Source organism: Hypanus sabinus, chromosome 6 (genome assembly GCF_030144855.1).
Source record: "Hypanus sabinus isolate sHypSab1 chromosome 6, sHypSab1.hap1, whole genome shotgun sequence".
NCBI classification, from domain to species: Eukaryota; Metazoa; Chordata; class Chondrichthyes; order Myliobatiformes; family Dasyatidae; genus Hypanus; species Hypanus sabinus.
The window spans coordinates 148,324,925-148,348,954 of NC_082711.1; the positions used below are offsets into that span (position 1 = coordinate 148,324,925).

The 24,030-nt window shown below is 37.3% G+C and overlaps 1 protein-coding gene across 1 annotated transcript in view; it reads left to right on the forward strand.

Moving 5' to 3' along the window:
- The window catches only part of tyw1 (tRNA-yW synthesizing protein 1 homolog (S. cerevisiae)), a 181,496-nt gene that overhangs the window by 97,935 nt on the left and 59,531 nt on the right, over positions 1–24,030 (forward strand). The window lies entirely within an intron of this gene.

Below are 24,030 nucleotides of genomic sequence, written 5' to 3' on the forward strand. Positions count from 1 at the left end.
ATTTTTGATTATTTGTGAATATTACTTCAGGTTTGATAGACCAAATCATTGTTTTCTGATTTCTCTGTTTAATTAGTTGTCTAGTCTTAAAATATGTTTTAACTGCATATTGATATGTAAATTATTCAGTACTATATAATGTGGATTTACTTAATATGTTTATGAACATGACAAATCTTGTAATGCTGGTATGATTTCGGCATTTAGGTGAGTTGTAAAGTAATACATTAGAGTCTTTGTAGTAATGTGTTTTCTACATCCTTCACACTTATTTATACTGCATATAAATACAAGGCAAATTTAAATAAAAATGAAGAACTTTGAAGGTTAACAGTGAATGACTTGTATGGTAATTCAGTTTAGATGTCATTACCCTAAAGTATTCTTCTCACAAAATTTCTAAATTGGTTGAATGACAAATGAAATATATGAACATAGTTTGATGTTTTTTTCATAAATGAAAGAAGTCTAATAGATGAAGTAGTAAGCAAGTTATTTCTCAGACTTGTTCTATTTATTCTAGAGAATTTATATGAATTTACATAAATATCTCACAGTTCTGAAAACATTAATGAAATTTATATGATTTTATATTACCACTTTCTACTATTGTTTTGATTATAGTGCTTGCATACCTTCCCAGTATCCTCATAGGAAATGCTCATAAACTGAAACATAGATATTAAATGCTAACATTTAATTATTGCCTGTGCATTTTAGGATTAGTTTTCTGCTGCATTAACATTTTTGAAGATTCTTGTGCAATAAACTTATAAAATCTTGAAATCACTGGCAGGTTGGTTCTGTTCTAGTTTCCAAAATATTGCAGTTTCTCTCATATAAATGTTACTATGATTTACAAGGTGAAACTTTTGAATAATTCAAAATCAAATATGCTGACTACTTTTATTTGGAACTAAAGCACTCTGCACAATTGCCTAAAAACTCAAAAAGCTGTTCTTTCTAATGTTTTAATCTGAATGTGACTGGAGTTTTATCTTGTACTCTTAAAATGACAACAGTTCCTGTCTATAAAAGCTGTTAGAAGTAGCTGGTGGATATTTCCTATAATTTTTGTGTTAGGTATTTCAATTAAATGTTAATTTAACCTTGTCAGTAATCATTTAGTGAAATGCATTTAAAGTCTAATAAAATAGAGATAAATTTAAAAGGCTAGTTTCATTTTTGTAACTTTTGCAGCATTATCTTACTTGTGCAGCTTAGCTAGTCACATTTTCATTCTGTTCCTGGTTATTCAGGGCTCTCTATTCCCTTCCAGCTATATGCAACTTTTTCACTGACTTCACCTTTTATTTGTCACTCTTCCTCTGCCAAATTTCTCTTAGAACACTATTCTCAGCTTCATCCACTCTGTTAAGGGCACTTTTCTGTACCACCTTTGACAGCCTATCTGGAAAACCTTCTTGAACCACAGACCACTCACTGCTCATCTTTAGTCCTATTTCTTTAGAAATAAAGTAATGCATTGGTCTCCCAATCTACGTTGAGTCTCACTGATATACAGGAGGCCACAGGTACACCGGATACAGTAGATGGCCCCAACATACTCACAGGTGAAGTGTTGCCTCACCTGGAAGGACTGATTGGGGCACTGAATGGTAGCGAAAGAGGAGGTATAGGGGCAGGTATGGCACTTGTTTCACTTGCAAGGATAAGAACAGATCAGTGGGGAGGGATGAATGGACAAGGGATTCGCATAGGGAGCGAACCCTGCTGAAAATGGTGGAGGAAAAGATGTGCTTGGTGGTGGGATCCCACTGGAGATGGTGGAAGTTACAGAGAATTATGTGCTGGCCTCACCTCATCTCTTTACCTGCCCATCACCTCCCTCTGGTGCTTCTCCCCCCTCCCTTTCTTCCATGGTCTTTTACCCTCTCCTATCAAGTTCCCCTTCTCCAACATCTCTTTCACCTATCTGCTATCCAGCCCTTTACTTCACCCCTCCCTCCTCCCGGGTTCACCTATCATCTGCCATCTTGTACTACTTTCTCCCCTCTCCCCGCCTTTTTGCAATAACCTTTCATCTTTTTTTTCCAGTCCTGATGAAGGGTCTTGGCCTGAAACGTCGATCGTTTATTCTTTTCTATAGATGCTGCCTGACCTGCTGAATTCCTCCAGCACACTTTTGCGTGTGTGTTTTGCTTGAATTTCTAGATCTGCAAATTGTCTCAACTTTGTGCTACAAAAGGCCTATTATTTGTTTTGTTCTTTACCTATGTTCTACTGCAACTGCAGATGAGGGGTATATTGAAACTTAACCACCAAATTCATCTCTTGCTCTGTCACAACCAACTTGCTGTTGCCAGATGTCCCTTGTGTATTATAGCTTCAATTGTATGACTGCAGCCTTCAATTAATATTTGGAATGTTGAAGCATAAGTTTAAGGTCTGTTCCTTAACCTAACCTAAGCTCCCTCTGAAACCTGTTTTGTTTTACAGAGATATTTGCCATTCTGTTCAGCTCACAAGTGTGCTTCAAACTACACAATCTTGCACTCAAAAAGGCAACTTCCACCTCTGTTTCTTCCTTTCTCGTTCCCTGGCGAAACTCTTCCATATTTTGTCCTTCCAATCAATCACTGTTTTAACTTCAGTGTGCCCAAGATATGTCCTACAGCAAGCCTCTTGCATACATTATTCAATCTTGGTTAGCACTCTGATAAAAGCACATTAAATTGAAAATTTGCATTTCAAATCACACCATTGGCTTTGTTTCCTTGCTCAGTGTACATCAGGTGAAATGAAAATTTGTAAAGGGACGAATTTGCTCTTTGCTAATTGACGAGGAATCATCCTTTAAAAATGTGCAATGAAACAAATTTATGACAAAGCCAGAGATTATGTTGAAAGGGAGATCGTGATTGCAAGGTTGCTTGTGATTGCAAGGATTTAATTTTTATGTGAGATAGTCTAGAAATGATTTTGTTAATGGACATTAAAACTGTCCTATTGTAAATTTTGTCTGTTTAATTCAAGTGATAGCCTTCAGAACAAGTTTAAAGAAATCTAAGAAGTATAATAAAATAGAATGTCCACAAGTCCCTGCACAACTCGGTCACTGAACAACCTAGAAATCTGAAATTTTGCATGTAAGTTAGTTTTAGCACGAGGTTGTGCACTTACACTCTTAATTTTAAAACTGCCATGGCACAGAAGGGACCTAACTGTAATGTTCCTCAGTGAAAATGATACGATTTTTTTTTCAGATCTATCTTTGAGATGCTAACTATTTGTGTGGACCTGACCAAAGTGCTTTTGGTGTATCTGATAAGCAAAGAGAAGTTGAATATCTGTGTACCAAGTTTCATTAGGAGATGAGCTATAATTTAAATCTGGTAAGATGAATATATCTGAGAGAAAGAACCAAGTTTAATGAGATGGCAAAGAAATGTCTTGGATGCTATTATGAAGGCTGCTTAGAATTGTCAAAGTATGTATGTTTTTGGATGCATCTGGTGGAAAGGGAGAAAATTTTCAAATTAGTTTGAATCAAGTTTGAAAGTGATATATGATTGCCCTGACTGTTGCATCACTAGGTATTGCTGGAATACTTTGGACAGAAGAGAAAACTGCACATTTGGCTTTAAAACTCTCTTTAACTTTGACAAATGTGGAGACTCCAATGAGATTCTGCAAAAGGAATTAAAAATCTAAAATGATTGTAAAACTGCTGTAGGGAGAATGTATGACTGCTTGCAAAGCTGCCTTTGAAGCATTAGATCAAACATTGCTAATCTTAGACAAAATAACAAATGAACGGGAGGTGTTATTTGACTGCTAACCTGGCTTTCTTCAAACATTATCAGTAATTCCATGAGGTACTAAAGCATATGAATTGAAAGCCTTCACTGCAGAATATACTTTGGAAAATGTTAAGTTATTACACTTGAAAACCAGTAGGTGAGCGTATCGAGGTGTAGGTAGTAGGTGATCTGTCTGTGAGAGTTTGCTATAAATTTACTCAAATTAAGAAATTGGGGTTCAACAAGAATCATTTCATTAAAGAACTTGGGCCAAATATTAGATTGCTTCATGATCTGATTCAAGCTGTTATTGCAGATGTCATTCTACACCATTTGAATTACCAGTGATTGTGTGAAAGAGCAACTTTAGCATCAAAGAATTATACAGTGCAGGCCATGACAAAAACTTCTTCCAAAGCTTCCTAGACAACCTGTACAATATAAATCTATTGACAATGTGATAGCTATATTTATGGGTCTGTACATTTTCCTGGTGTGTGATCAGATTATCTTGGAACTTTATTTCCTTCTGCAATCCCTTACCATACACCATGTGAAATGAAGTACTGTGAATGAACGCCAATCATGTTAGTCAGGAATTTCGATGCACTGATTCTATGTAATGGCACAAGATTAACAGTTCAAAAATTACTACCCCATGTAATTGAAGCTACAATAATGGTTGATAATGCAGTTGGGAAAAATGCCTTCACCCCTCAGTTGCTAATTATCCCAACGGATCTACCTTTTCAATTCAAACAATTCACTTCCCTGTTCAACTCGGTTTTACTATGAGGCATAAGGACAATCACTGAAATTGTTGACATTTAAACTTTTCCCAGACACAACTATCTTTTTTCTAATGTATCAAGGATGTCTACAGATAGTAAGAATTTCGGGTTGTATCTTGTATGCATTCTCTGGTACTAAATGGAGCTATTGAACTATCTTGGTTCCTCCAGAGTTGAAAATGAAAGTAATAGATACATAATTGCATCAGCTACAAAATAAATCATGTATTCTGAAGGACGTTGCATAGGTACACACCTGCTTAAAGAAAACCATATTGAATATAGTTTGTTGTGCACATAATTATTTTCGATGTGTGTGTTTTGTTGGAAACTTTAGTTAACCACATTTTAAACCCACTACTTATGTATGTAAGTAAATATGTATATAAGGAACTATAATTATGCATATACTTAAGTTACATTTCATTTATAATGATTGTTATAAAACCTAACTGATTGAAACAAACAATCCATGATTGCACGCATAATGAGGTATAGCAACGATTAAGTAATATAGAGAGAGTGCACTATGTGGTATCTTGAAACGCAAGTTATACTTCATTGCGGTACACCAGCTTTTCAGTGACTGAGGCATTACATTTATTTTCAGAATGTAAGAAGTGTTTACAGAGTTCCTTTCTGAGCATTAAATATAATTAATCATTTGCCACATTTGTCTACAATGTGTGACCACTCTGTAAAGAGATTTGTGATTGGTGGTTAAACAGTTCAGGTCACTTTAATCAAGAGAGGAACAATAAGAAAGCATGTTTCATTTCATTTTTTCAATAATGCAAAATAATTAGGATTTATTTGTGTTTTGGACCAAACGATGGCCAAATTCTGGTTATCTTTTGAGTTGAAGAAATAAATGTACAGTATCACTTTGCTGGAATAAAGGACAAAATAACTAAGATTATCTGACTGTGAAGAGCATCTGTTGAAACATAAATCCTGAGACAAAAATCTCATTTTCTGACTTTATATGCAAATAAGATACAGAACTCCATTGATTTATTTGACATTGGCCATTATAAATAATTAAATTGTTATTACCATTTAGCAGTTCATTTTATGTTGCAGCTGCAAATCTCAGGCTTATTGTTCAAGTTAAATCAACCACATTCCTGTTTTAATTGCTTGGGAGACATTAAAGAAATGTTTTTCAATCACAGAATCATTGGATTGTGAATTATCCAAATGATAATATGAATTAATGATAATTCAGAAATAGTGAGTATAGTGTGTATATGCTGGCACAGATTTGAGAAATTGCCGTAGCGATTCTTATAAGACAGTGTTGTTAGTTGCTTCAATTAGGGTCCTGAAACTTTTGCAATTAGAAAGAAACTTGTATTCTAAAGACGAGTCTATTTGATCATATAACCAAAGGATGTTAAGGCTGTACTAAAGATAGAAACATAGAAAACCTACAGTACAATACAGGCCCTTCGGCCCACAAAGTTGTGCCGAATATGTCCCTACCTTAGAATACCCTCTATTTTTCTAAGCTCCATGTATTTATCCAAAAGTCTCTTAAAAGACCAATCGTATCCGCCTCCACCACCATTGCCGGCAGCCCATTCCATGCACTCACCACTTTCTGAGTAAAAAACTTACCCCTGACATCTCCTCTGTACCTACTCTCCAGCACCTTAAACCTGTTTCCTCTTGTGGCAACCATTTCAGCCCTGGGAAAAAGCCTCTGAATATCCACACGATCAATGCCTCTCAACATCTTACACACCTCTAAAGTAGGCCACTAGTTAAAACGCAGTAGAAGGCCCATTTGGTCCATCTTTGTGTTGAGATGAGATGAAAAACCCTAGGCTTATTATTTTTTAAATTGTTTTCTTTGTAAATTGAGTAGCTTTTTTTTGGAAGGATATGCAGTGATATCGGTCAAACATCTATCATTGTATTTATTTGTTAAATGGCGCAAATGGGTCCCTCTTTTTCAGCAAACCGTGATGGATTGAATAACCTACTGCATTTTATTTTCTGTCAGCTCTGGCTGGTGAAAATGCTGATTTTTTTTTTGAACTGATCAAAGAAGCATAGTCATTCCTACCCCCACACCCCAGTATCTTTAAAGGCAATCTGATGTTCAAGCCCATGCTGTTCAATCATATCTGTGTGATCAATTGACTACTAATGTGGGCGAAAACTGGAGCCCCAAGAGGAAACCCATGTGGTCATGGGGAGAACATGAAAACTCCTACAGACAGCGACCGAATTGAACCCCGGGTTGCTAGTGCTATAATAACATGCTAATGGTACACTGCTATGTTGTCTGCGTCACCATTACTGAATCATTCTGTATCAGATTCACTTATAGCCTGCATGTCCAGTCCTTATCTTCAAAAAGATATAGGTTGCCTCCCATACTGAGATTCTCATTCCTTTCGGTTAGTCCTGACGAAGGGTCTTGGCCCGAAACGTCGACAGCGCTTCTCACTATAGATGCTGCCTGACCTGCTGTGAGCCACCAGCATTTTGTGTGTGTTGTTTGAATTTCCAGCATCTGCAGATTTCCTTGTGTTTTCTCATTCTTTTGCTTTTACAAACCTTCCATTTGGATGAATAGTTATTTGGTGATTCACTTGATAAAAATTTTGAGCGGTCTGAGATTATTGCCCATGGGTGCATTTATTTATCGGTTGATTTAACTTTGTTGATTCAAAAGGAAGTGAAATTCAGCATTTGATGGTAGTGCTTTCTCTAGTCTGGAATTTATGGGATATGGACACTTGCTGTGGCTTGTGTAACAAATCCTTTAAAATATCAAAAGCTCAGCCCTTTCTTCTTAGTCAGGTTTACCAACAGCTTTCAGTGAGCAGTGGGTCACCCCTCTGCTTTTGAAGGCCTAAGCACCATTTGTAAGATCCAGATCAGGAATCTGTGGAATGCTCGCTGTTTGCCCAGGATGGAGGTGTGCAGCAACACTTGAGATTCCATGCTTTCCAGGAAAGAATAGTTTGTTAGGTTGGTGTGAATGACATGTGAGCATCGTGCTTGAGCATTGTGGTAACATTGCAGCAGTACTTCCTTAATTTGTGAACTCTACAATTCAGAACGAAGCAAGCCATCTTAGTCTGGAAACATCATCACTTTCAGACACAGACTGTGCTAAATTTCACATTTCTATTTAGTGATATCAGTTTTCTCAGTGATAAATGACAAAAATATGAAAAATGCATTAAAATAGCCATTTAAAATATTTTTTCTTTCATTGATGGAAATTAATTGACTCAGAGAAAGATTGTACTAAGATCATTGTAAGTTTTTTTGGAGTGTTTCATTAATTTTGAGCAACTGACTAAAACAACTTCACAGCCTTATACACATCTGTAATTTATTCCTGACCATTGTCAGTGTATTAATGTTTACTAGAAATGTAATTCATACTTTCATTGAAAATTTGTGCTTCCACAGTCATCCTTACATGAGTTTTTGAGTATGTCACTTGAACGATATAAAATTAATTGAAAATTCACAAAGAGTTTTTATTTCTCTTTAACTGGATGGACTGTTTAATGTTTTAAAATGTACTTCTAACTTCAAGCAGCGTGATTTTAATTTTTCATTATCAATATGAATTATTCAATCATTTGAAAATTAAATTTTGTGAAAGAAGTGAATTTATCATTTTTAATATTTTGAGTAAAACCATTGAGTTATGAGGAAAACATTTTTCATTGCTTCAGTTACCTACTCACTTTTTATTGGTCTTTCAAAGCAATCTATCTACAAACTTCAACTCATGCAGAACGTTGCTGCTAGGTTTTTAACTAAAACCAAGATGAGGGTGCATATCACTTCCGTCCTCGCTACACTGCATTGGCTTCCTCGATCTTTTAGAATTGATTTTAACATTCTCTTGTTTATAAAGCTCTCAATGGTCTGGGACTTGAGCACAGAGTCGCTTTTGCTTTATAATCCTGTTTGATTTCTCATGTCTTCTTCTGACAGTCTCCTGAATTTAAGAAATCTTCCTCAAAAGATACTTAACAGGTCAGCTTTTTTGAACTGTGCTCCTAAACTATTGAACACCATGCTGAAAATTATAAGGGATGCAGACTCTTACCTTGCTATTTCATGCTTTTGTTACTTGTTGCTATGTATTTATAGTTGCATTTCAATAGTCTGTTGTCTTCTATGTTCTTGCTCTTTCATTGATCCTGTTTACAGTTACTATTCTTTAGATTTGTTGAGTATGCCCGCAGGAAAAAGAATCTCAGGGTTGTAAGTGGTGACATATATGTATTCTGACAAACTTTACTTTGAACTTTGATTCAGTTGACACTTTTAAACATCAGCTCAAAATGATTTATTTAACCTTGCTTTTAACTAACGTCACTTCATCTTTTATATTTCTGCAGTTTGTCTCATTGTAAAGCACTTTGAACTACATTATTTGTATGAAAAGTGTTCTATTAATAAGCTGTTATTACTCAAGCTGTGGAATTTGATGCAAGTGTCAAGCATAATACAGCCAGATATCTTCTCACTACAGATTGATAGATTTAAAAGTTCTGTACTTTCCTAACATTACACAAATATAAGATTCCATTTATGGCAGACATTTTAAGAACTCTGAGATGAGTGAAATTTTGATTGGATTCTGAAAGATGTACATTGAGTCAGAATTTAATACAATAGAGCAAAACTAGTGACTTCCATATTGCAAATAACGATTTTTTAAAAATCGGAGATTCTTCTTGATAGCACCAGTTATTTTCTGTGCCTGTATTGTTTCAATAAAAAGTATGAATAATTTTAATTCGTATATGAAACTGAACAGGTTAAATAAACATTGTGTTTAGTCTATTTAAGTAGATTCTTTGATTCCATTGTGAACAACACAGTGATTTGGAAGGAAATGGAGAGGAGTGTTTAAGCAAGGAGAAAATCAGCTTCCAGATGAAAAATCATGGCCTCTCCTTCAGAACTTGTGATGGTGATGGTTGAATGGATAAAATATAAAGCAGAGGTTACTGTTAAGTGAGTGGACAGAGAGGATACAATATTGTGAGGGACAAAAAAACCAAGAAATATTTGTAAAGGAAGAGCCTAGTTGAGGGCAAAACTTGCTTGACAGCATGGCTAGAAATTACAGTTGTCAGTCTTTTGGAGATTCCCAGGTAGCTGGTCTTCCTCTATGTTGTTCTGCTTATGTCCCTAGACATAACATCGATGGCTCCTCGGTAGAGGTCATTAAGAGCACCAAATTTCTTGGTGTTCACCTGCTGGAGAATCTCACCTGATCCATCAACACCAGCTCCATAGCAAAGAAAGCCCAGCAGCGTCTCTACTTTCTGCAAAGTCTAAGGAAAGTCTATCTCCCACCCCCCACCCTCATCACATTCTACAGGGGTTGTATTGAGAGTATCCTGAGCAGCTGCATCACTGCCTGGTTTGGAAATGGCGGATAGTGAGGTCAGCTGAGAAGATCATTGGGGTCTCTCTTCCTGCCATCACAGACATTTACACTACACGCTGCATCCGCAAAGCAAACAGCATTATGAAGGACCCTACACACCCCTCATACAATCTCTTCTCCCTCTTGCCATCTGGGAAAAGGCACCAAAGCATTTGGGCTCTCACGACTAGACAATGTAACAGTTTCTTCCCCCAAGCCATCAGACTCCTCAATACCCAGAGTCTGAACTAATACCAACTTTCTGCCCTCTACTGTGCCTATTGTCTTGTTTATTATTTATTGTAATGCCTGCACTGTTTTGTGCACTTTATGCAGTCCTGAATAGGTCGGTAGTCTGGTGTTTTTTTCTGTGTTGTTTTAATGTAGTTCAGTGTAGTTTTTGTATTGTTTCATGTAGCACCATGGCCTGAAAAACATTGTCTTGTTTTTATTGTGTACTGTACCAGCAGATATAGTCAAAATGACAATAAAAAGTGACTTGACTTGATTTATTCACAACTGTTTTTATCTTTCCAGCCTTCTCAAACTTGGCTCAGCTTGTGAAAACTTTTATCTGCAGTCTCTTATAATGGACTGTGATTAAAATATCCATTGAAATTCCCTCTACATTCTCAATTCTGTGCTAGCTTAAAACTCCTTTTGTAGTGATCTCATATATGATAAGAAACCTCACGTCTTAACTCCAAATGTAACTTCCAGAACTTTTATAATTCAAGTGAATTGTGTTTGACTACATTAATATAAATCAGCAAGATTAGATTTCCACCAGACTGTGTTGTTCCCATTTGTACAGTCCCTAAGTTCTGACACTCAGGAGGTTTTGTTATCTTGGTAGATTCACTGCAATTTTTTTTCTCCAAAATGTGTATATTAAATAGTCAGGAATAAGGTGTATTTTATTTCAGTGACCATTTTATTTACTTAAGCCATTTATCTTAGAGAGCAGACTTTGTAAGAGATTCAAGCAGACCTATATTATTTAATTTCCACATATAAGATGTGAAGAGAATGATTTTCAAAATAGCATGCTTGGATGGAAGTATTTGTGTATTGGGCTACGTTGGTGCATGTTATAATTGGGCAGCAAATGCAGCATGTATTTAAAAATAAATAACTTGAAAATGCTTAAATAGGATTTAAAACTGGTCCTGATGAAGGGTCTCAGCCTGAAAAGTCGACGGTTTATTCCTCTCAGTAGATAATGCCTGACCGCAGATTATCCTCCAACACTTTGTGCGTGTTTCTTAAATCTAATTTAACTTTTTGGCACTATTTCTATTGTTTCAAAATTCCAGCTGATAAAAGCAGTCATTGTTAATTGAATGTCAGATTTCACCTTTTGTGCTGGTGACTTGTATGAGGTCACTGAATGTAATGTGTTCATGTTTATTAACAATCTAAATCTGTAGATGAGGGAGTAGTGTCAGGGTGAAAAGGAACAAGAATTTGGCAGTGTGATTGTGAAATTATCCATTCTTGTAAGAGGAACAGGAAAGCTGTATCATTATGATGATGTAGACAATAAGGCCTAGAGCTTGAATTGACCCATGGGACCATAGGAATAGCATGATGTTGATCGAGCACAGTGTGGTCTAGTATCTATTTTTAAGTGTGTAATTGGTTTCCAATAATTACAAGAAGTCCAGTTTATATTTTTAGTATAAAAAATCCAAAGCAAAGTACTACTGCTGATGGAAATGTGAAGTTAAACAGAGAATGCTGAAAATGCAGCAGGCTAGGATAATCTACTCCTCAGCATTTTTTTCCCAGTCCTGCTGAAGGGGTTTTGGCCCGAAACATCGACTGTGCTTTTATCCATAGATGCTGCCTGGCCTGCTGAGTTCCTCTAGCATTTTGTGTGTGTTGCTTGGATTTCCAGCATCTGCAGATTTTCTCCTGTTCAGGCTAGGATGATGATGTTCTTGAGAGGTGGGATTTACCCATCATGATCCATGTTGGAAAAGCATCATTGAAGATGCTCTGTCAGATATTAAAAGGTAAACCAAAATGTACAATCTGCAATGTAAGTTTGGGATTATTACTCCAATCGTATGAACTGGGGTAGTTAAAAGCTCAGAAAAAGCGAAAGAAGGGATTCCATCTGTTCTACGCTGGTACTAATTTTGTGATGGGGAGATTAGAAGAGGCTGAAACTATTGGCCAATTATAATTAGGGATATAATAAAAACATTAAACTTCATGGGGGGAAACTGCCCGAATTCAAAGAAATCTTAACAGTAGAAGGATCTGAAAAATGAGTAAAGGATGCACTGAAGGGAGAAATTGGGAGAGTGCTAATTGCCAGTAATTAAACTGTAAAGCAGAGACCTGGTGGTAAATGACTAAAACAAGAAGAATTAAAAATGAAAACAGTTTAAACAGGCAATCAAAATAAATACAATTACTTTGCTTTATTTGGAGAAGATCTGCATGCATCAGGCATGATCAAAGCTTGGCTACAAAATTAACAGAATTTATATTCCATATTGCATTAAAAATAGATTGGGGGAAAAGGTGTGTTAAGGTAAAGAGGAACTGTATTCGTTAAGGTAAAATATAATAGAAGATAGTACTTTGGTATAGAATACATCATATAACCATATAACATATAACCATATAACAATCACAGCACGGAAACAGGCCATCTTGGCCCTCCTAGTCCGTGCCGAACTCTTAATCTCACCTAGTCCCACCTACCCGCACTCAGCCCATAACCCCCCACTCCTTTCCTGTCCATATACCTATCCAATTTTACCTTAAATGACACAACTGAACTGGCCTCTACTACTTCTACAGGAAGCTCATTCCACACAGCTATCACTCTCTGAGTAAAGAAATACCCCCTCGTGTTTCCCTTAAACTTCTGCCCTCTAACTCTCAAATCATGTCCTCTCGTTTGAATCTCCCCCTACTCTCAATGGAAACAGCCTATTCACGTCAACTCTATCTATCCCTCTCAAAATTTTAAATACCTCGATCAATTCCCCCCTCAACCTTCTACGCTCCAATGAATAGAGACCTAACTTGTTCAACCTTTCTTTGTAACTTAAGTGCTGAAACCCAGGTAACATCCTAGTAAATCGTCTCTGTACTCGCTCTAATTTATTGATATCTTTCCTATAATTCGGTGACCAGAACTGTACACAATATTCCAAATTTGGCCTTAACAATGCCTTGTACAATTTTAACATTACATCCCAACTTCTGTACTCAATGCTTTGATTTATAAAGGCCAGCGTTCCAAAAGCCTTCTTCACCACCCTATCTACATGAGACTCCACCTTCAGGGAACTATGCACTGTTATTCCTAGATCTCTCTGATCCATTGCATTCCTCAATGCCCTACCATTTACCCTGTATGTTCTATTTGGATTATTCCTGCCAAAATGTAGAACCTCACACTTCTCAGCATTAAACTCCATCTGCCAATTCAGCCCATTCTTCTAACCGGCATAAATCTCCCTGCAAGCTTTGAAAACCCACCTCATTATCCACAACACCTCCTATCTTAGTATCATCGGCATACTTACTAATCCAATTTACCACCCCATCATCCAGATCATTTATGTATATTACAAACAACATTGGGCCCAAAACAGATCCCTGAGGCACCCCGCCAGTCACCGGCCTCCATCCCGATAAACAATTATCCACCACTACTCCCTGGCATCTCCCATCTAGCCACTGTTGAATCCATTTTATTACTCCAGCGTTAATACCTAACGACTGAACCTTCTTAACTAACCTTCTATGTGGGACTTTGTCAAAGGCCTTGCTGAAGTCCATATAGACTACATACACTGCCTTACCCTCGTCAACATTCCTTGTAACTTCTTCAAAAAATTCAATAAGGTTTGTCAAACATGACCTTCCACGCACAAATCCATGCTGGCTACTCCTAATCAGATCCTGTCTATCCAGATAATTATTAATACTATCTCTAAGAATACTTTCCATTAATTTACCCACCACTGATGTCAAACTGACAGGTCTCTAATTGCTAGGCTTACTTCTAGAACCCTTTTTAAACAATGGAACCACATGAGCAATACACCAATCCTCCAGCACAATCCCTGTTTCTAATGACATCTTAAAGATCTCCGTCAGAGCTCCTGCTATTTCTACCCAAACTTCCCTCAAGGCCCTGGGGAATATCCTGTCAGGACCCGGAGATTTATCCACTTTTAAATTTCTTAAAAGCACCAGTACTTCCACCTCTTTAATTGTCATAGGTTCTATAACTTCCTTACTTGTTTCCCACACCTTACACAATTCAATATCCTTCTCCTTAGTGAATACCGAAGAGAAGAAATCGTTCAAAATCTCTCCCATCTCCCTCGGCTCCACACATAGCTGACCACTCTGATTCTCTAAGGGGCCAATTTTATCCCTCACTATCCTCTTGCTTTTAATATAACTGTAGAAACCTTTCAGGTTTACTTTCACCTTATTTGCCAAACCAACCTCGTATCTTCTTTTAGCTTTTCTAATCTCTTTCTTAAGATTCCTTTTACATTCTTTATATTCCTCGAGCAATTCCTTTACTCCATGCTGCCTATATCTATTGTAGACATCCCTCTTTTTCGGAACCAAATTTCTAATATCCCTTGAAAACCATGGTGCTTTCAAACCTTTAACCTTTCCTTTCATATCTAACTCCCATCAAGATCTTGTTAAAATGTAATAGGAGGAACTTGCATGCCAGCATTTCTATCTCAGGCAGCTAACTTTTCTTCACATAAGTACCAAAGTTTCGTGCTGAGAATATGTCTGCTGAATATGTCTTTGTTAGATTGGATCCAGTGCAATGGGACCGTTCATTTTAAGGGAGAGGAATGTCTACTAGGTGGAAAAGTAAGTTAGGTAGCTTACATTTTCAAAGTACTGTACATGATAACATATACAACCCTGAGGTTCATTTTTATGCAGGTATTCATAGCAAATACAAAGAAACAATAGAATCAATGTAAAACTGCACACAGCAAAAATGGACAAACAACTTATGTGTAAAAGACGAACTGTGCAATTACAAAAAAAAAACAGAATAACCAAATTAAATATTGAGAACTTGAAATGAAGTGTCCTTGAAAACGAGTCATTCGGTTGGAGTGAGTGAAGTTAGGCCCTCTAATTCAAGAGCCTGATGGTTAAAGGGTAATAGCTGTTCTTGAGCCTGGAAGTATGGTCCTAAGGCTCCTGTACATTTTTCTTGATGGCAGCAGCAAGAAGAGAGCATGGCCTGGGTAGTGGGTTCCTTGATGGATGCTACTTCCCTACAGCAGTGCTTTGTATAGATGTGCTCAACGGTGGGGAGGGCTTTATCCTTGATGGACTGGGCCAGTTATACTACTTTTTGTAGGCTTTTTCATTCAATAGCATTGGTGTTTCCATACCAGGTCTTGATACATCCAGTCAATATACTTTCCACCACACATCTAGAGAAGTTTTTCAAAGTTTTAGATGGCATATCAAATCTTTGCAAACTTGTAAGTATGGCACTGCCCTGCTTTGTTAGTAATAGCATTTGTGTGCTAGATCTAGGACAGATAACCAGCAAGAAAATTCCAGGTTGCTGACCCTCTCCTCCTCTGATCCCCCAATGAAGAATGTCTCCTGCGTCTCCAGTTTCCTTCTCCAATACTCAATTGTCCTTGGTCCTGCTGACATTGAGTTCATCAATTGAATTCAGTTGATTATTTTTGAAATGCTTTTAATTGTTTATATTTTCATATTTTTTAATATTGCTTCCTTCATGAGATATAATTTGACCAACCATCAAAGTTTATTTTTCATTTGTTTTATAATTGTTTTTTTCCCCTTGCTTCTCTAAGGAATTGCATGTTGCAGATGTAGAAGGCTTCACCATGTAGAATTAAGGTGACCCTCACCAGCTGGTAAACAGTAGCAGAACAGGAAAGAACAAACTATTTTATTGGGTGGTTGTGAGTTAACATTGCTACATGGCTGCAGTCGCATATATCAGATCTAGTAAAAGTATTGGATTTCCGTCCCTTAAGCAAATTGGTGAAACTGTCCTGAGATTGAGTTTATTTTCTCTGGCTGCTACTTGAATTGCACAACTCAGCCTTCTAAATAATTAGTCCAGGCCTCAGAGTACTTGTCCAATAAATTAAGTGCAGTGCTATTACCCACTAATGACCATCAATTAGTGGCAAGGGAAGCAATATTCAGGCAAAGCTACGAGACGGATAGCAACTACAATATTATTAATTTAAATATCTCGAAAGAAGTTGTAATGAAAGGAGGAAGGTGAATCAATTTTTACAGCCCCTCCAGGAACATTGCCTCATTCAGCTGTCCAACATGAAAAATAATACTGCTGGATCTTGTGAGAGAGAATGGAAGAGAGTTCCAAGAGTGGGGAAATATTATAGTATTCATAATCAACAGGATGGTTCAAGATCAGAATCAATAGTGCCATTAAGACAATAATTAACATTGTAGATTGGAGGAAAGAATGTTACAAGGAAATAAAAGTGAAACAGATAAGGTAAGCTGACAAAATATTGCAAATCAAAGTGCGCAAAAGAAGAAAATCAATAGCTTTCAATTCCAACATATTTTACTGGCACTAAATCCAAACAACCTATTCATAGTATAATATGGAGCAATAAAAAAGCAAAATTCAAATTAGAAACAAAGAACAGAAGGTACAAGAAGTAAATCCTTCCTACTGCAAGGACAAAAGGGAACTGAACTTGTGAGAAAAATTTCAAGCAGCGACGAGGAGGTAAAAAGGAGATAATGCAGTGTAGTTACATAAATAAAGAGAAGAACAAAGTAAGGGTTGGGTCATAAATGAAGAGCTTGATAAATTTGCAAGTAAATGTGGATAATGATGCAAAAACAATCACTTGATTTTTCTGAAGTAAGGCAAAGAAGTAATATCTTTGGATTGAATCAGCCTGAAAGAGAATTTTTAAGAAGTCCCAAGAATGGAATAGTATCATGGTATTCACAATAAACAGAATGGTTCGAGATCAGAATCAAGAGTAAGATTAAGCCAAAAATTAATGTTGTGGATTGGAGGAAATAATGTTACAAAGAAATAAAAATGACCAGGCAAGTAAACTGACAAAATACTGCAAAACAAAATCAATAGCTATCAAGTTTCAATAGGTTAAGTTTATTGTATATCCAGAGGTGCAATGACCAACGCAGGCACATAGCATCAGATAAGCAGCATTCACAAGAAAAATAAAATAAATACAAGTTGTACATATATTTTACAAAAAAAGGGAACACAGAACACTATGTCCATAAGTGCAAAGTGATCAAGGTGGTCATAGTTTTTCTAAACTATAGTGATTAGGGTTATGTAGAATGCTTCGAGTAGCAAATGGTTGAAGTAAAGTAGCTGTTCTTGAACCAAGGGATGTGGAACTTCAGGCTTGTATACTTCCTGCTTGATAGCAGCTGTGAGAAGATCGCATGGCATGTACTGTGGGGATCTTTGATGTTAGTTGTTCCCTTGAGGAGTCATCTCAAAAACTACCGATGGTGGGGTGGAATATGACTATGATACATTGGACTTAATTTACTAATCCCTGCAGTTTGATTCTGTACATTCCAATAGACTTATCAGGGTGTGATGCAACTGGTCAGGATACTTCAACAGTACATCTGCAGAGGTTTGCCAGATTCTTCAGTAACATGCTGAACATCCTCAACTTTCAAAGAAAGTAAAGATGCAGGCATGCCTTCCTTGCAATTTCATCTATGTGTTGGGTCCAGGACAGGTCTTCTAATATGTTAATACCTAGGAATTTAACGCTACTGACTCTCTTCACCACCGGTCATCAAATTCAAATTCACATTGCTTTCCTTGACTTAAAATTGCTGACACTCAGATTAGGGAGATGTTAAAATATGAAAGTAGTATTCAGTGCTTTACAAAAAAACCTCAGAAATACAGTGACATTCTACTGTTCCATTTTCTAAATTTAAAATGTATGGGAGTAAGAGCTTTTGAGCTAATCTACAAAACATTGTGTATCATATCAACTCAAAAGATAAGTTCCAAAACCTGTCAACAGTTTACTAAAAAATAAAAAATAAAATTATGAGGCTGAAAAAGTATTTATCCCCTTTGTGTAATTACTGTACTAATTTTCCACAGGTGCAGTATATTGTATTACCTGACCAATTCATCCAATTTGTTGATGTAGAAGATTAGAGGATCACCTGTTTTCAATTAATTCATAAGAACAAATTCTCCCTCTCCCTCTCCCTCTCCAAGTTACTTTTATTGTCATTTCAACCATAAACTGCTGGCACAGTACACGGTAAAAACGAAACAACATTCCTCCAGGACCATGGTGCTACATGAAACAACACAAAACTGCACTAAACTATGTGAGACAACTCAAGGCTAAACTAGACTCTGTAAAATAAGACAAAAACTACTCTAGACTACAGACCTACACAGGACTACATAAAGTGCACAAAACAATGCAGGGCAGTACAATGATTAATTAATAAACAAGTCAATAGGCATAGTAGAGGACAAATTTCAATATAATAATAAATGATGTAGATGTCAGTCTGGGCCCTGGGTATTGAGGAGTCTGATGGCTTGGGGGAAGAAACTGTTGCACAGTCTGGTTGTGAGAACCCAAATGCTTCGGTACCTTTTGCCAGATGGCAGGAGGGAGTAAAGTTTGTATGAGGGGTGCGTGGGGTCCTGTTAGCTTTACGGGTGCAGTGTGTGGTGTAAATGTCTGTAATGACTGGAAGAGAGACCCCAATGAACTTCTCAGTTGACCTCACTATCCGCTGCAAATGCTTGCGATCCGAGACAGTGCAATTCCCGAACCAGGCAGTGATGCAGCTGCTCAGGATGCTCTTGATACATCGTCTGTAGATGTGGGGTGGGAGATGGACTTTTCTCAGCCTTCGCTGAAAGTAGAGATGTTGCTGGGCTTTCTTGGCTATGGAGCTGGTGTTGAGGGACCAGGTGAGATTCTCCGCCAGGTGAACACCAAGAAATTTGGTGCTCTTAAAGATCTCAACTGAGGAGCTGTCAATGTTCAGCGGAGAGTGGTCGCTCCATGCTGTCTTGAAGTCAACAACCATCTCCTTTGTTTTGTTCACATTCAGAGACAGGCTCTACACCAGTCTGTTAGCTGCTGCACCTCCTCTCTATATGCTAACTCATCGTTCTTGCTGATGAGACCCACCATGGTCGTGTCACCAACAAACTTGATGATGTGATTTGAGCTGTGTGTTGCTACACAGCCGTGGATCAGCAGAGTGAACAGCAGTGGACTGAGCACACAGCCCTGGGGGGCTCCTGTGCTCAGTGTGATGGTGTTGGAGATGCTGCTCCCGATCCTGACTGATTGAGGTCTCCCAGTCAGGAAGTCTAGGATCCAGTTGCAGAGGGAGGTGTTCAGGCCCAGCAGTTTCAGCTTTCCAGTCAAATGCTGACCCTCTCCCTCTCCCTCACCCTCCCCCTCACGGCCCAACAGTTTAACAGACCAAAGTGTATGTGTGACATAAATCTAATATTGCACATCAGCCAGGGAACACCAACCCTACTGTAAAGTATAATGCTGGTAGCACCGTGCTATAGGGATGCTTTTTAGTAGGACAGAGTGGAAATGAAGACAAAAGACCATTCAGGACTAGTCTGGGAAATGATAATAGAGGAGTACAAATCTGGAAAAGAGCATAAGGCCATCTCAAAGGCATTGAATCTACCCCAGAGCTCGATGTATTCCATTGTGGAAGAAGTAGGAAAAATCTGAAACCACCCCTCTAAACTTAGTTGTTGGAGAAGAATGGAACCATCATTCCCACAATCCTGATTGAGAAGTTACAGAACCTGGGCCTCTGTACCTCCCTCTGCAATTGGGTCCTTGACTTCCTAACCAGAAGACCACAATCTGTGCGGATTGGTGATAACATCTCCTCCTCACTGACGATCAACACTGGTGTGATTAGCTCACTGCTTTACCATCTCTATACCCATGACTGTGTAGCTAGGCACAGCTCAAATACCATCTGTAAATTTGCTGATGATACAACCATTGATAGGCGAATCTCAGACGGAGATGAGAGGGTGTACAGGAGTAAGATATGCTAACCAGTGGAGTGGTGTCACAGCAGTAACCTGGCTCTCAACATCAATAAGACGAAAGTGCTGATTGTGGACTTCAGGAAGGCTAAGATGAAGGAACACATATCAATCTTGATAGAGGGATCAGAAGTGGAGAGAGTGAACATTTTCAAATTCCTGGGTGTCAATATCTCTGAGGATATAACTTGGTCCTAACATGTCGATGCAATTATAAAGAAGGCAAGACAGCAACTACAACAAATACACTCAAAAACTTCTATAGATGTACAGTGGAGAGCATTCTGACAGGCTACATCACTGTCCAGTATGGGTGGGGGGGGGTGGTGAGGCTACTGCACAGGACTGAAAAAAGCTGCAAAGGGTTGTAAATTTTGTCGGCTCCATCTTGGGTACTAGCTTACAAGGTACCCAGGACATCTTCAAGGAGCAGTGTCTCAGAAAGGCAGCGTCCATTATTAATGACCTCCAGCACCCAGGGCATGCCCTTTCCTCACTTTTACCATCAGGTGGGAGGTACAGAAGCCTGAAGGCACACACTCAGCGATTCAGGAACAGCTTCTTCCCCTCTGCCATCCCATTCCTAAATGGACTTTGAACCTGTGACACTACCTCATTTTTTAAACATATATTAGTTCTGTTTTTTGCATGATTTCTAATATATTCAATATATGTGTACTGTAATTGATTTATTTATTTATCATTATTAATTTTCTTCTTATGTATTGCATTGAACTGCTGCTGCTAGGTTAACAAATTTCATGACACAGGCTGGTGATAATAAACCTGATTCTGATTGTGATTCACTTGTAAGGGAGACTATGTGATGGCAATAGTCACTGTGAGTCAGCTGCAGAAGTCAGTGGCTGCAATGGGAAATGAAGTTCATAGAGATGTGGAAGAAGATCTTGTGATTGAATGAGGCTGTAAGTTTTCGGCCTCAACACTAAGCAGTTTGCGTGACTTAAATCTAATACCGTGCATCAGTCAGGTAAAACCATCCCTATTGTAAAGTATGATGGAGGTAGCATCATGCTATACGGATGCTTTTGAGCAGCATGAGCTGGAAAACTGGTCAGGATTGAAGGAAAGGTGAATGTTGCTAAACACAGAGATCCTAGATAAAAATTTGCTAGCCTCTGCTTGAAAGCTTAAACTAGGGAGCTACTGCCAGAACGACCATGGAGTGGTTCAAATGAAGAAAATTGATATCCTGTAGCCCAGTCGGAATCCTGACCTAAACCCGATTGAAGCTCTCTGGCAAGACCACAAGATTGCTGTCCGCTGCCATTTCCAAACTAACCTAACACAACTTAAACAATTTTGCAAGGAGGAATAGACAAATCTTGCTCCATCATGTTGTGCAAAACTAATAGAGACTTGTCCTAAAAGACTGCTGGCTGTAATAGCTGGAAGAGGTGGCTCACCTGAGTACTGAGTAATGGGGGGGATGAATACCTTTTGGACTGCTGATATTTCAGTTTTTGAATTTTTAGTCTTTCACGCTTTGCAATTTTCCCTGTTTTTTAGGCTGTACTGTTGGGGTGGGGGGAGGAACATGTGATTCACAAATAAAAATTCATAGTTAAATTAATCAAAATCCCTGGTTGTACTACTCATTTATTTGAAGGGAGGGTTGGGGGTTGAATACTTTTACAAGGCAGTATGTCTTGATGAGCTTGATGAGGAAGGTAGTATAGGTTAGAGGTGCTAATGTGATTCTGAGTTTTTACTGAGATGCTGTAGTTTGATGCACTATGGCTTAGTATAGTTGGTTGTAATGTCTTTGGCAGGGAGAGGCAAAACTGATTTAGCTGCTGCTTCTTATTGTCCGACAGTCATAACTGGAAGGTACATGTTTGTGGGTGTCATTAAAGATAAGATTGGTGCTGTAATAAAAACCATTCTGAATAGCTCTCACATTAAATATAGAGTAATTATTTGACCGTTTTGAGTGCCAGTTGCACAATAGAGACTGTGAAGTAATAAAAACATGTGACTTCAGAATAATAGGACAGGTATATAGAGAGCAGTTTAATGAATCTACTGTGGCATAAAGATAGAAGGATATTGAAAAGCAAAAAAAAAGATATTTCACTGTGATGTCCTCCTTCCTGACTGATAAATTAATATCCTTTATACTGGTACAGGTGGATAATGACTCTCTATGATAAAGTTCATATTTTGTCTAAATTGACCTTTTGGTTTCCTTAAACAGCACCTGCTCAGCATCATCAAAAGCACTACCACACAGTGTGATCAGAAATAATGCAATTATTTCACCAAATCAAAAGCAAACGCAGAACACTACTGGAAAAAAAATAGCAAAAAGGTTTCAGCATGTAATTAGTTAAAAAAAATTGGACTTCAGCAGTTGGATATTACTTTTCCCTTAATAATGATGTATTACTGGAATTTGCTGTTCACAGTTGATAAGACATTGAGGGCAAAGAATGTCATTCCATAATGGCATATTATCATTTTGCATTAGAGGGAGTTAGCATGGCAATAGTTTTTTTAATATCAGATTTTTTCTGCCTAATTTTTTTGATGATGAAAATTTAATAAAGATTCCTGACTTCAAAATAAAAGGTAAACTTCACACCTTTTGCTTCTCAAACCTAATTTTTAAGCAACATTTGCTATAGATCTGTGAGATCAATTGAAAGACCTTTGCTTTCTCCTTTCATAGATGCTATCTAACCTGAACACTTCCAGCAGTTTCTATTTTTACACAGTATATTTTTGTGGAAGTGGATAGTTTCCAAATATGTTTATATAGTTAGACAAAATTGTCTCAACAAATATGATTGCAATTTGTCTAAAAATCTGAAAAATGTGCTGTTCTTGCTGAATTTATAGCTGCCATGCTATCAATTTACTCTCGATGTCAAGTTCAGTGAAATGAGCTGGCATTCTCTTGTTTTTTTTTATTTTTAGAAATAGACTATTAAACAAGAAGCAGTACCAATATATGCTTGGACCATTTGAGTCTTTGTGTTTGTGTGTATCTATGTGTGTTTGTGATTATCTTGCATTTTTATTTGCTATTATTTCTGTGACAATATGGACTTTTGGTATCTTACTTCATAAAAAGGTATAAACTAAACAGTGATATATAGTGTAAAGTACTCAAAGAATATTGTGTGCTAACTTCAACAAATGTTTTATGCACAACCAGTTCTTGTAAAATGTAGTCTTGAGTATATTATTCATCAGAGGCTCTAAGCAATTTAGAAGGAAATTATGGTTGTGTTTATAGAAAGATAATTAAAAGATAAATCAGTTAAGATTACAATTCATATACCACTGATGCTGCATTGAGTACTGAGGTTTTCTCTTGATTGTAATATATTTAGTGGGTTATAATAGCACAAGAGTACGTAGCACAGCAGATGTTCTAAAATCAAATCTGGGCCATCTTAATGAGCCTACGTTTATGCATAATTAAAACAACATCTGTAACATTTTTATGTTTTCTATAAGGAAAATTGAGCAAAAACTGATAAAATTTTGAAGGGATTTAAGTGATGATATTGCAGGATGTTACTCCCTGCTGTCTGTTTCCCCTCTCGCTTTGTTGTAAAATAATTTTCTCGGTGGACCTCTTTGAATGCATATTTTTTGTATTATTTTACCTTCTATAAAATAATGCTTTTTCCAGTCCAGATCAAAGCCACATCTTGAGGTTTCACTTAATGACACTGCCAGATTTTTAATCTGAATATTTGCTCCCAGTCTTCTAGTTTGTATTACTTCTACTTCCTGCATTGCATCATCTATTTTCATCTTTTTTCTTGTTGCTGATTTAAAACCTAACTGTTCACTGCTGTGCTCTTATTTGGTTCTTTCCTCTTCTTGTTCTTCTAAATTTCAAAGATACTTCTTTCCTTTAATCCCGTGAAAAACTGTGTTGCTGTTCCCAACTATTTT